The sequence below is a fragment of the Chlorocebus sabaeus genome, chromosome 9 (genome assembly GCF_047675955.1).
Source record: "Chlorocebus sabaeus isolate Y175 chromosome 9, mChlSab1.0.hap1, whole genome shotgun sequence".
NCBI classification, from domain to species: Eukaryota; Metazoa; Chordata; class Mammalia; order Primates; family Cercopithecidae; genus Chlorocebus; species Chlorocebus sabaeus.
This window is the reverse complement of record NC_132912.1, coordinates 6,844,678-6,857,315: the sequence shown is the minus strand read 5'-3', so window position 1 is coordinate 6,857,315 and position 12,638 is coordinate 6,844,678.

Sequence of the window (12,638 nt, the reverse complement as noted above, 5' to 3'; positions counted from 1 at the left end):
TTATTTTTTTCAAAGTATTTAGATGATGGAACTTCTGCCTTTGTTAGGGGTATTTGTACAGGACATGGGGTATTTGAATTATACAAATCTTGTACTCAAGGATCCAGCACCAGTCAATACTTTCATATAAACTTGGAAATAATTACCCTAGACCAGAGATCACTGGTATATTATTATAAAACTGTTTCTGTAAATGGACTAATAATAAATATTACTGAAAACTATGTAACTGTTGTTGTTGTAGCCCAAAAGTAGCCATAGATAATATGTAGTGATTGGGCTTGGCTGTATTCCAACAAAACTTTGTTTTAGCAAAACAAGAAACGGGCCAGATTGAACTCAAGGGCCACGGTTTGCTGACCCTCATCCTAGACCATCACAATAAAATAGAATCAGTGTTCGTTAATTGGCTATTGTCCTCTCCATTGTGGATGGACTGTTCAGTGTTACCTGAGCTCCTAGGGAAGGAAGGTGGAAACCTGAAGAACTTGGGGAGTGTCCCCTGAACAAGATACATTACTCATCCATGGTGGTGGTGAAGGGCAAAGAGATATTTGGTACCTATGCTGTGCTTGGTACTTTGCATAAATGGTAAATCCGTACAGTACTGCCAGCTAAGTATTTAAATGCCCAATTTATATGTATGGAAATCTGAGGTCTGGGTCATGCTGCTTCTTTCTGTCACTGAACTGTTAAATTATGGCACCAAGATTCAAAACCAAGTCCATCTTACTCCAAACCTGCTCTTTCTCATATGTTTTCTTTAAGGAAAAAGCAGGTCAAATCTCCTTTGCCCATCTATCTCTTTTTTACTCACAAGTTTTAGCAGAGCCACTGTGTTACAGTTCCCTCTGCATTTCATTAGAGCCTTCTCCAGCAACTCTTAGTAAAAGGGAAGTTTTATAACAGTGAGTCAGGGCCTGCTGGGGGTGTTGGGGGAAAGGGGAGGGAGAGCTTAGCCCAAAGACAGCCTACCCTCCAAAACTGGCTATACTGTTATCTGTGACGAGGGAGGAGTGCAGTGGTGCAACCTCCCTGCCTCCTTCAGCATCTTTACAAGAACCAATGAGAAGAAGCTGGAACTTATTGAAGACGCAAGCTGAGAGCAGTTTGTAAAGCTCTGTTAGCTGAGCCAGCCAATGGAAAATCAGCAGCAACAGCCCCAGCTCATCATGGGACACACAAATAGAAGAGATTTCACAAGCCAGTGCCCTGATGCTAACAGTATTTGGCTTAATTCTCCTAACACCCTTCAAGGTAAAACACACACGCACACCCCCACAGACACACACACACATACACACACACACACAATTATTGAAATGACTTAGTCTCTTCAAAAAGTGCCATTTGAAGAAAAGCAGACAATATCTAAAGAAATAACAACCTATACTCTCTTTGAAGACCTGAATACAAATAAGCTATTTTGGCAGAAGCATTGAAAGTTTTTCCCTTTGAGTGCTCGGACAACAAAATTTGAATCCATTTCTAAACTAGAGCAGGCTGTTTCTTTTTGCTTCTAGGAGTATGCACCTGCCTTACTATTAGCTGCAAACCATGAAGAGACTTGCCTTTGTGAGCCACGTATGTGGCTTAAATACCTATTTTAAGAATTGCTGAAAACCTAGCTTCTTTAAAGAGTACACTGATAATAATTACCATCCTTTTAACATACATTTTAGTACCATCTTATTTTTCTTTTCTTTTTTTAAAAATTTTTTTAAAATGTTGCTTGAAGTGCTGGGGCAGGTGCAAAATGTCCAGGTTTGTTACATCGGTATACATGTGCCATGTTTGTTTGCTGCGCCTATCAACACGTCCCCTAGGTTTTAAGCCCTGCAAGCATTAGGTATTTGTCCTAATGCTCTCCCTCCCCTTTCCCCCAATCCCCCCGACAGGCCCTGTACACCATCTTATTTTTCTTGTTGGAGAGAGGATGAGAGGGAACAGCTGATGGAAAGAGTAACTGACTTTCAAATTGTAGTTCCCTGGAAATAAGCCCTACAATATGATGCAAATAACAAGTCACAGATGACAGTATAGCCAGTTTTGGAGGGTAGGCTGTCTTTGGGCTAAGCACTCAAGAAGCCCTTCATGTCAAGCAAGCCTCAGCTTGGACAATGTGATAAGCTTTTTTTTTTTTTTTTTTTTTTTGAGATGTAGTTTCAACCTGTTGCCCAGGCTGGAGTGCAGTGGTGCAATCTCAACTCACTGCAACCTCCACCTCTGGGTTCAAGTGATTCTTGTGCCTCAGCCTCCCAAGTAGCTGGGACTACAGACATGCACCACCATGCCCGGCTAATTTTTGTATTTTCAGTAGAGATGGGGTTTCATCATGTTGGCCAGGCTGGTCTTGAACTCCCAACCTCTGGTGATCCACCTGCCTTGGCCTCCTGAAATGCTGGGATTATAGGTGTCAGCCATTGTGCCTGGCCTTTTTTTTTTTTTTTTTTTTTTTTTTTTTTTAGACAGAGTCTTACTCTGTCACCCAGGCTGGATTGCAATGTTGCAATCTCGGCTCACTGCAACCTCTGCCATCCAGGTTCCAGAAATTCTCCCACCTCAGCCTCCTGAGTAGCTGGGATTACAGATGTCCACCACCACGCCCAGCTACTTTTTTTTGTATTTTTAGTAGAGACAGAGTTTCACCACGTTGGCAAGGCTCGGAGGCCGAGGCGGGAGGTTCACCTGAAGTCAGGAGTTGATAAGCTATTTCTTATTGCACCTGTGTACGGCATACTACCATGGCTATCCACTCAGTATACACAAGACAGCTGCAGTGTTTCAGAGACACTAAGCAAATTGAGGTTGCCACAGAATTCCTGAGAGTTGATCAAAATTAAAATTCTCATTTCTGGGCTAGCAGGCTTTCTTTGGTTCTCAGGTGAGCCTTGGAATTTTCTGGAGAACTTCTGACAGGAGAACATCTTGGCAAATGACCATTTTGTTCAAAAAATAAACTAGAGCTATTTTTCCTCCTATGGCATGCTAGAAACAAGCTTCATGAGTTACCTCAAGACCTCCCTCACAGTAGTGCTGCCATTTAACAGTGTAGGCAAAAGGACCACAACCTTGGTTTGAGTTGTTCAGTCTCTACCCAGGTAATCTTTGGCAAGTTACTTCATGCCTCTAATCCTCTTCTGCTGGTAATTGTTTTACCATTAATGTCTCTGATTCCCATTTACAGATGTGGCTGGTAATACCTACCTTAAAGTACTGCTGCGAGGGATAAATGAAAGGGCTTGGTATAAACCAAGGATTTGGCAAATATTCTGCCTTCGTTATTACAAGGAAGATGAAAAAGAGAGGACAGATCTCCTGCCACAACTTCTATATTGGTAAAAATGACCCTGTTTCCCACTGTTTTTAGGGTAAAGGGGAGGGGATCAGAGCCAGACGTCTTTCCATGGGCCTTGTGAGTCAAAGCTTCCCACAGAGTAGGACAAAGTTGCTGCCTGTATTCTCTTCCCTACACACATTTGCAGGGCTTTAGATCTTCGGGGGCAACTCTAAGCTCTTGCTCCCTGTAGTGTGCCCAACTTCTAGGGCAGAACCGTGGAGAGGGCTTCTTCCCTTCTTTCTGAAACTGTATGGTGGCCCCATAAACGTGGGGACACATTTAATCAGTGTAGAAGTCCTCTTAGTGGCTATTTGGAATAAAATGGAAAGGGGGCTGGGCGCGGTGGCTCACGCCTATAATCCCAGCACTTTGGAAGGCCCAGGCAGTCAGATCACTTGAGGTTAGGAGTTCGAGACCAGCCTGGCCAACATGGTGAAACCTTATCTCTACTAAAAGTACAAAAATTAGCCTGGTGTGGTGGCTTAGGCCTGTAATCCCAGCTACGTGGAGGCTGAGGCAGGATAATCACTCGAACCTGGGAGGCAAAGATTATAGTGAGCCAAGATTGCACCACAGCATTAAAAAAAAAAAAAAAGAAGGGTCTGCACATTTGACAATAACAATATATGTGGGAAAATTAACACATAGATGGGCTCTAGCTATGGAATAAATCCCAGTTAAAATCTCTTCAATGTATCTAGGAAGCACACCCTAGAAAGATGGTCTTTTCTGTACTAACCTTCTTTTCAATACTAATTTGGGTAGCAAAGATCCACTGCAGATGAATTAAGAAGGGAAGGTCTACAGTGAATCAATATCTTCAGCCTGGAAAGCCCCTCTAAGGATCCTAGAATTAAAAAGCCAGCCTCCAGGGCAAACCACACCTAAGCCATTAGGAGGAAATGAGGGAAGAATGCAGAGACAAGAGCAGAATTCAGCTCTCCTGGCTCTCAGCTCCTCTTCTGTCCACTGAAATGAATTTCCCTTCACCCACAGAATAAAAAATAATTGGATTTCTCTAAGTCTTATTAAGGTGTAACTTGCAGTTCAGAAGAACCTGTATATTTAACTGTATTCCTCGTCTAACCCAGGGGGACTGAAATGAAATAAAAGACTAAGACTGCACCCCCTCCACTCCCTGCACCCCCTTCCCCTCCCCGAAACTCCTGCCTTCCCCGCAACCCCTCCCCGCATGCTCCTTGTCTCCACGAACCCCCTTCCCCTCCCCAAAACCCCTCCCTTCCCCGCACCCTCCTCCCCTTCCCGCACCCTCCTCCCCTCCCTGCGCTATAATTGCGCTGCTGTAGCAGATAAGGGGACGGAGAGCACTGCAGCGCCGGCTGAATACAAAACCAAAACCTTCTCTCCTCCTCCCATAATTAATCATTTCTGCTTTCCGCAGGAACCATCCCCTGCAGTGTTCGGCATTTGGCTGGGACTTTGACGTTTTGTTATCGCCATCATGGTCTTTGTTTTTTTTGGAAAAGAAGAAAAGCCCATCCGTGGCACATGGACCCTACACGGGGGCAGCATCCCATGTAAAATTCATGTAGCTCTCTTCCCCTAGCCACCTGAGCATCCTTTTATCCCTAAAGAACTTGGGAAAGGCAATGCCAAGGGGCATTCTTTCCTAGATGGTAGTCCCAAATATTCATACTGATTCATGACTCAGATTACTCTTTAATGAGCGGAATACTTTTTTCGAGCCACCAAAAACATCGTGTGCATGCAGACATTCCGTTTATGCACCGAAAGAAACCAATATTTCTAAACTCCTTTACCCTTCACTGATGTGGTTTCCATGGAAACCATAACATTAAGCCAGGCAGTTACTTACTTCCACATTACATAATGTTATCTAATGCTTAGTTACTCCTGAACAAACGTGTTTGTTCAGTAGCTTTTTGTCCATGTAATCAACCATATCTACTTTGATTTGATTAAACAGGGAACAGTGACCTAAAATCATTTACTGCAATATGCTTTGTGTCTGCTACTCATCCAGAAAATGACATGCTGTGTACTTGCCAAAGAGGACGATGTGCACGTGAAGTTGTGGGAAGAGATTCTGACAAGGCTGATGCAATACGTGGTTATGGATTAGAGTAATTAAGATTAAGAGGATAGGAAGTTAGAAACTAGAGCAGAAATATGGAATATGAAATTGTGAGAGTTTTGATCCTCTTCCTCCCCCTTCTTTGTGTAAAAAGAGCGGGAGATAGCTCAGGTTCTCAGGAGGTCTGTAGATATTGGTGAAATACTTCAGGAAAAAAAAAAGGTTGCCATTAAAATTCTTGTTGCAGTTAGGAACGTTACTTCCCATATTAGCAGTAGGCTCTGTCGCACGATTACTATTGATTTACAAGTGATTTCTAGAACATAATAGACGACCCATTCTCCATCACCCTGGTGCTCCTTCCTTTTTAATACGGCATTAGGCAGTCGCTTCATCCCACCTCTGGCTCCTTTCTAACATCAAAACTTAGAAAAAGATTTTCCCCATCACCCAACAGAGTTACTGTCTTCTTTTTCTTTCAGACTATTAGGTGCTTTATCTATGATTTTTGCTCATTAAAAAAACACACATTGGCTGGGTCCCGTGGCTCATGCCTGTAATCCCAGCACTTTGGGAGGCTGGGGTGGGCAGATCACGAGGTCAGGAGTTCGAGACCAGCCTGGCCAATATGGTGAAACCCCGTCTCTACTAAAAATACAAAAATTAGCTGGGCGTGGTGGTGGGCACCTGTAATCCCAGCTACTCGGGAGGCAGAGGCAGGAGAATCACTTGAACCTGGGAGGCAGGGGTTGCACTGAGCTGAGATCACGCCACTGCACTCCAGCCTGAGCAACAGAGCAAGATTTCATCTCAAAAACAAAAACAAAAAAAAATTTGAGTTATTCCTCTATGAGTGAAAAATGATGGATAAAGCTCTCAGACATAAATAATGCTTGTTGAGAAAAAATTCTTTAGGAAGTGTTGATGCCTGATTTTACTCACAGGTAGGGTCCACTGTCTACACACAGCATGACCTGAAGGAATTTATTTTTTCCTTCTTTTCCTTCCTTCTTTTCTCTCCCTCACCTTTTTTATTTTCTTTCTTTCCCTCCCTCCCTCTTTCCCTCCCTTCTTACCTTCCTTCCTTCCTTTTTTCCTCTCTGTCTTTTAAAAATAGTGTTTTAGATCGATGTTAAAAGAATTTATTGAGAAATAAATGAAATCCATAAGCTGACTTTTTTAAAACAACCAAATTTCTTTATAACTGTATAACCTGTTTAATAAGTTTCTGCTTTATTCTCATCGAGTGTAGTCTTATTAAGGACATGATGGTAATATGAATAGTTACTTTAGAAAAAATAACTTATTTTGGGAAAAGAAAGAGACAGACACACTAAATGTCCATTAAAACTACTCCAAAATCCCACCCTCTCAAAAATGGCTTGTGCCATTTTTATGCAAAAGGCAACAGCATTTAGTGAGAGTTCCTAAAGAAATAATGCTTCCTGTAGTTTGGTCTGTATCCCTTTCTTTCCACATTTCCTTCTATCTCTTGATTCTCTCCCACTCTGCACTGACCCATCACTTCCTTATGTCAGCGTCCTAATACTTTTTATAAGTAGTTCTTAGTTTTTGTATTTGTAAAAGCTCAGAGTTGAGTTTTCCTAAGATTCTAGAGGCATCACTGTCCTACAATATTGTCTATCTCCTGCTCTCTCTTCTCGTTTTGTTCTTCCTAACGTCTTCAAGCTAGCTAGCATGGGCTGTTCTCGTCATCTTTGTCCTCTGTTGTATTCTTCCTTCCCCACTTCCTTCCTCACCCTCTGGGCATCACAACCTCCCAGCCCACTCACCTCTTAACAGAAGGTTCAGTTCAGGCATCAAATCCTGAATCCAGTCTCCACTGCCGGGCGTCCTCCCTGCAGCCACCATACCTGACTGGGATTTCCCCTCTTGCTTCCAGTAGGCTCTCCGGCTTGTATGCTGCTTTCACTTGGAAAGTGTCACTTTGTCAGTCATTGATCAGCCTCTACCCATTCATTTATTGAACAAATCCTTATAGGGTTGTTCACTGGGTCAACCCAGGACATGTGTCTACAGAGGTGAGCAGGACAGTGAGGTCCCCATCCAGAACTTTCCCCTCCTCTAGCTTGCATCTCTTTATGTATCCTTTTGCCTAGCTCCATGTCCACAAATCGGGGCCTAGCAACATTTATTTGTTGAATTCCCTTTAAAAACTTAACTTAAAAATTACAGAGTATGGTTAAATAACAATTCACTCATACTCTCACTAGCCGGACATTAACACTGTCATATTTTTAGACGTATGTTTTCCAAGCAAATTTCTTTAGATATTAATATAAATCTTTTAAAAATGGAATCATACACTGCATGTTTTTTAATACTCAATTCGTAAGCATTACTGTCAGCATTCTGAATGGTTTCATGTCATGTTGGAATAAATGTTTCCGAATGAGAAGACACTCCAAAGGACCAAGTGACTTTTTAGCAATTTTTGCCTTGGGCCAAGTTCAATATATTTTACAACTGTATCAGCAGTGAAGTCTTCCCTGATTTTCCCACTTGTCTGGAAGCAGGAGCAAGAAGGAACATAGGAACTTGAGTCCCTGAAGACAGAGCTCAATTTCAAGAAAACAGATGAGGATTAATCATGCTTTGTCTGTGGTTTCTAATCCAAAGTTCCCTTTTGCAATCAGTCTGACACCTTGAAAGTCTGATATTTAAACCCCTTTATCTGAGTGGTATCTGATTTTTCACTCAGAAGATTCTTGTAAAAGCAAATTTCAGAATGTAGAATCAGGTACCTCGACTTTCAAATGCTGGTCCTATTTGGGAATGCTGGGAAACCTTTAGAAAAGCTACTACATATGTTTTGTAAGATGAGACTAATAATAGAAGATTAATTGAACTAAATACCTATATTTGTCTTTAACAAATATAATACTGTAACTTCTCTCTCTCTGCTGTCTACACACACAGACATAACCCAGAGACACAAAGATAATACTGATCTCCTTTGTAAAATTTTTAGGTGTTTTTCCCCTAAAGTAACGCAATATTAATTACATTCCTCCTTTATGTCTCACCCCCACCACCTTCTGTTAAAATGTTTTCCACTGACTGGATATCAAATCAGCTTATTCTTTTCTTATAATTCTCCATAATTTACTTGTCTTCTAGTATAAGCGACTTCCTCCCCTTTAAGCCTCAATGTTTGCTGCACTTAGAATTTTAGTAGTTACCATTTTGCCATTGTTCAGTCATATAATCACATAGGAGAAAATTTTGACTCTTAATAGTCCTAAATGATTCTAATCCTTTAACACTTCTGTGATGTATTTTATTTAAGGAGATGAATTGAAACTATTTTGTAAAATGAAATTTAATGCAGAGAATTGCAAAATAAGAATGTAAAAATAGTGGACATTGCTACCATTACCCTAATTCCTAATGTTCAGAATTTTGCAATTTAGCTCAGTTGGGAAACAGTATGTACAATGACTGACGGCTCGGGGACTGCCTTATCTAATATTCCAAAATCACAAGGTGGAGTGATCTAGTTTTCTCATGGTCCAGCAGGAAACCCAGAAATTAGACAAAAAAGAAACAAAGCTGACCCTTCCGAAGTTGGGGTTCTGAGTGAAAAGAGCCCCGAGCAACCAGTCCACCCGTGTCAAAGGGGGAAGATAGTCAAAAGTGTGAAGGAGACAAAGCAAAGGAGGCTGCCCATCTAGATTTCCTTTTTCTCTTCTTCATGGCTGCACTACAACTCCAGTGGCTTTGCACTGCATTGCACTCATTAAAGAAAGGGTCTGTGTATTTCTGCTTTTAACAAATCCGGACCCCTAACTGAAATGTTTGCGTTAGTGTAAGAAACATTGCGATTGACGGATAAGGTCAAATCCGACGCAGTACACTTTCTGTGGTGGTGATACAGGTGGGATTAGTAGTAGTAGTAGTAGTAGTAGTAGTAGTAGTAGTAGTAGTAGTATTGGCAAGGAAGATTGGATAGATAGATAGATAGATAGATAGATAGATAGATAGATCAAGATTGATGATAGATGGATGGATATATGGATGAACAGATGGATGTGTAGATAGACAGATAGATTAGATAGATAGAAAACATGTATATATATATTATATAATGAAATTTAAAAACTCTACTTTTCTACAATTAGATATCTACATTTACCTAAATATTTTTGGATGTGTTCATAAACCTATTTTCAAAATAAATGGTTCAGATTTTATTGCCTACTGCATTTATCTTTGAAACATCTTTCAGTATAACACACATACATACTTACGTCTTTTTATAATTTTGGTCTACATGTGAGTCCACATCTAGCCTTTGAAGTAATTGGGGCTTCTTATCTCCACTTTGTAGGAAAGGCAGCCGAAAGGTCAGAGAACATACCCAAAGTCCAACAGTTAGTACATCAGTGATGCTCCTTTTGTAAAATGAAAGCTATCGAGTCTGACCACAAAAAAATGCAGATACAGAAACCTTACACATAATATCTGGAATTGCAGACTCCAGAAAGCCCAGTTCTGGAACTTCAGTTTAGAAATCCCTGTAATAAGTGAAAAACCTAGGATTTGCACCCCCAGTTCTAGATGCAGGTCTTGCACACCTGCCCCCATCCTACGATGTTCCAGTATCTAAGCTCATGTTCACTTGGTCTGTGTCTGTTTGTAGATTTTTTGTTTTACAATCTCCTTGCTCACTTTTTTTTTTTTTTTTTTTTTTTTTTTTTTGAGATAGAGTCTCACTCTGTCACCCAGGCTGGAGTGTAGTGGCACAATCATGGTTTTCTGAAGCCTGGACTTTCGGGGATCAAATGATCCACCTGTCTCAGCTGCCCAAGTAGCTGAGATCACAAGTGTGTGCCACTACACCTAGCTAATTTTTTAAAAAAATATTTTGTAGAGACAGGCTTTTGTTGCCTGGGCTGGTCTCAAATTTCTGGGCTCAAGGGATCCTCCTACTTCAGCCTCCCAAAGTGCTGGGACTACAGGAGTGAGCCACTGTGCCTGGCCGTTTTTTTAAATTCCCAAGCAGCAACACAGTTTTTTGCCTGCCTGATAGAAAAGTTTCTCCAGCCCTGAATCCTGTTGGAACACCTCTGGGGGAACCCGCAGCAACCTGCACAGGTCCTTCCGTGAGGATTTGTGTGGAAAGAAGCACAGTGCTTTATACCCAGGGTGCCCAGAGGTTCCCCTCGTAACTCTAGACAATAGAACAGTGAGTCCACATCTTCTGAGCATGAAATCTTCACTTAATCTTTGGCTATTTCTCTTTTCTACCCATTAACCTTGCTGTATAGCGATCACCAATTGTTGTCACTGATCTACTATTGCCTGACTTGTCTTAGGTATAACTAACAGGCTTCTTATATGCACGTAGATACTAAAATCCTAAATAAACTATGAACAACTAAATATTATGTCTATTAAAATAATGACCAAGTCAGGCTTATCCTCGTACTGCAAATACTATGCAACATTAATCAGGTAATTGACTTAACAGGTTAAAGGAGAAAAATCATGTGATCCTCTCAATTGGTGCTAAAAAAGCATTTGATAAAATTCAGGACCCATTGGTGATGAAAATGCTTTGCAAGTTAGGAATAAAAGGAAACTTTTCTTTACATAATATTTGAAAGTGACATATTAAAAAATACACATTCCCATTATAATTTTAAAAGCCAAGATATCTGTGCTTGTTGTGACTGTTGCTATCCAACATGATTCTACCAATCATTGCTAATGCAAAGGAATAAAAAGCAATATTCTGAAGGAAGAGACCAAACAGAGTTTTTTCTCACAAAATGTCTAAAAAATGCATTAGTCTTTCGTTCTCATAACACTGTTGTGGAGGGAGTATAATATTGTCTTCACTTGCCCAAGCTCTTCAAGTCAGCAAGATCTGAAGCCAAGATCTGACCTCAGGCAGTCTGAAGCCAGGCCCACAGGATTCATCACCAGCCTATTCCCTCCTATGTGCTGCTTGGAAATCAAAACAAATAACTGCATTAAAATGATCAGGGTTATGAAAAGCAGGCATCAAAGTTTTCTAGCTATTTATCTTGTATCTCAAAAAAAAAAAAAAAAAAAAAAAAAGACTGGGAAGTTTGCTTTTTAAATCAGAGGTTTTGTCCTAACTAAAAATAAAAGAAGGAATATTCTTTATTAAAATAAAAGTAATGGCTGGGTGCTGTGGCTCACAGCTGTGATCCTAGCCCTTTTGGAGGCCAAGGCAGGTAGATCATTTGAAGTCAGGAGCTCAAGACCAGCATGGCTAACATAATGAAACCCGGTTCCTACTAAAAATACAAAACAAACAAACAAACAAAAAAATTGGCTGAACGTGGTGGCACACGCCTGTAGTCCCAGCTACTTGGGAAGCTGAGGTGGGAGGATCACTTGAGCCTGGGAGGTAGAGGTTGCAGTAAGCTGAGATTGTGCCATTGCACTCCACCCTGGGCAACAGAGTGAGACTCTATCTCAAAAACTAAAAATTAAAATTAAAAAATAAAAGAAATGGCTGGGTGCAGTGGCTCATACCTGTAATCTCAGCACTGTGGAAGGTCGAGGTGGGAGGATGGCATAAGCCCGGGAGTTCGAGACCAGCCTGGGCAACATAGAGAGACCTTGTTTCTCCAAAAACAAAAACAAAAACAAAACTACAAAAATTAGCTGGGCATGGTGGTGTGTATCTGTAGTCTCAGCTATTTCAGAGGCTGAGGTGGGAGAATTGCTTGAACCTGGGAATTTGAGGCTACAGTGAGCCATGTTCACACCACTGCACTCCAGCCTAAACAACAAAGGGAGACACTATCTTAAAAAATACAGCCAGGGGGCCGGGCGCGGTGGCTCAAGCCTGTAATCCTAGCACTTTGGGAGGCAGAAACGGGTGGATCACGGGGTCAGGAGATCGAGACCATCCTGGCTAACCCGGTGAAACCCCATCTCTACTAAAAAATACAAAAAACTAGACAGGCGAGGTGGCGGGCGCCTGTAGTCCCAGCTACTCGGGAGGCTGAGGCAGGAGAATGGCAGGAACCTGGGAGGCGGAGCTTGCAGTGAGCTGAGATCCGGCCACTGCACTCCAGCCTGGGCCACAGAGCGAGACTCCGTCTCAAAAAAAAAAAAAAAAAATATATATATATATATATATAGCTAGAATAGAATGGAATAGAATAGAATAGAATAGAATAGAATAGAATAGAATGGAATATAATAGAATAGAATGGAATAGAATAGGATAGAATGTAG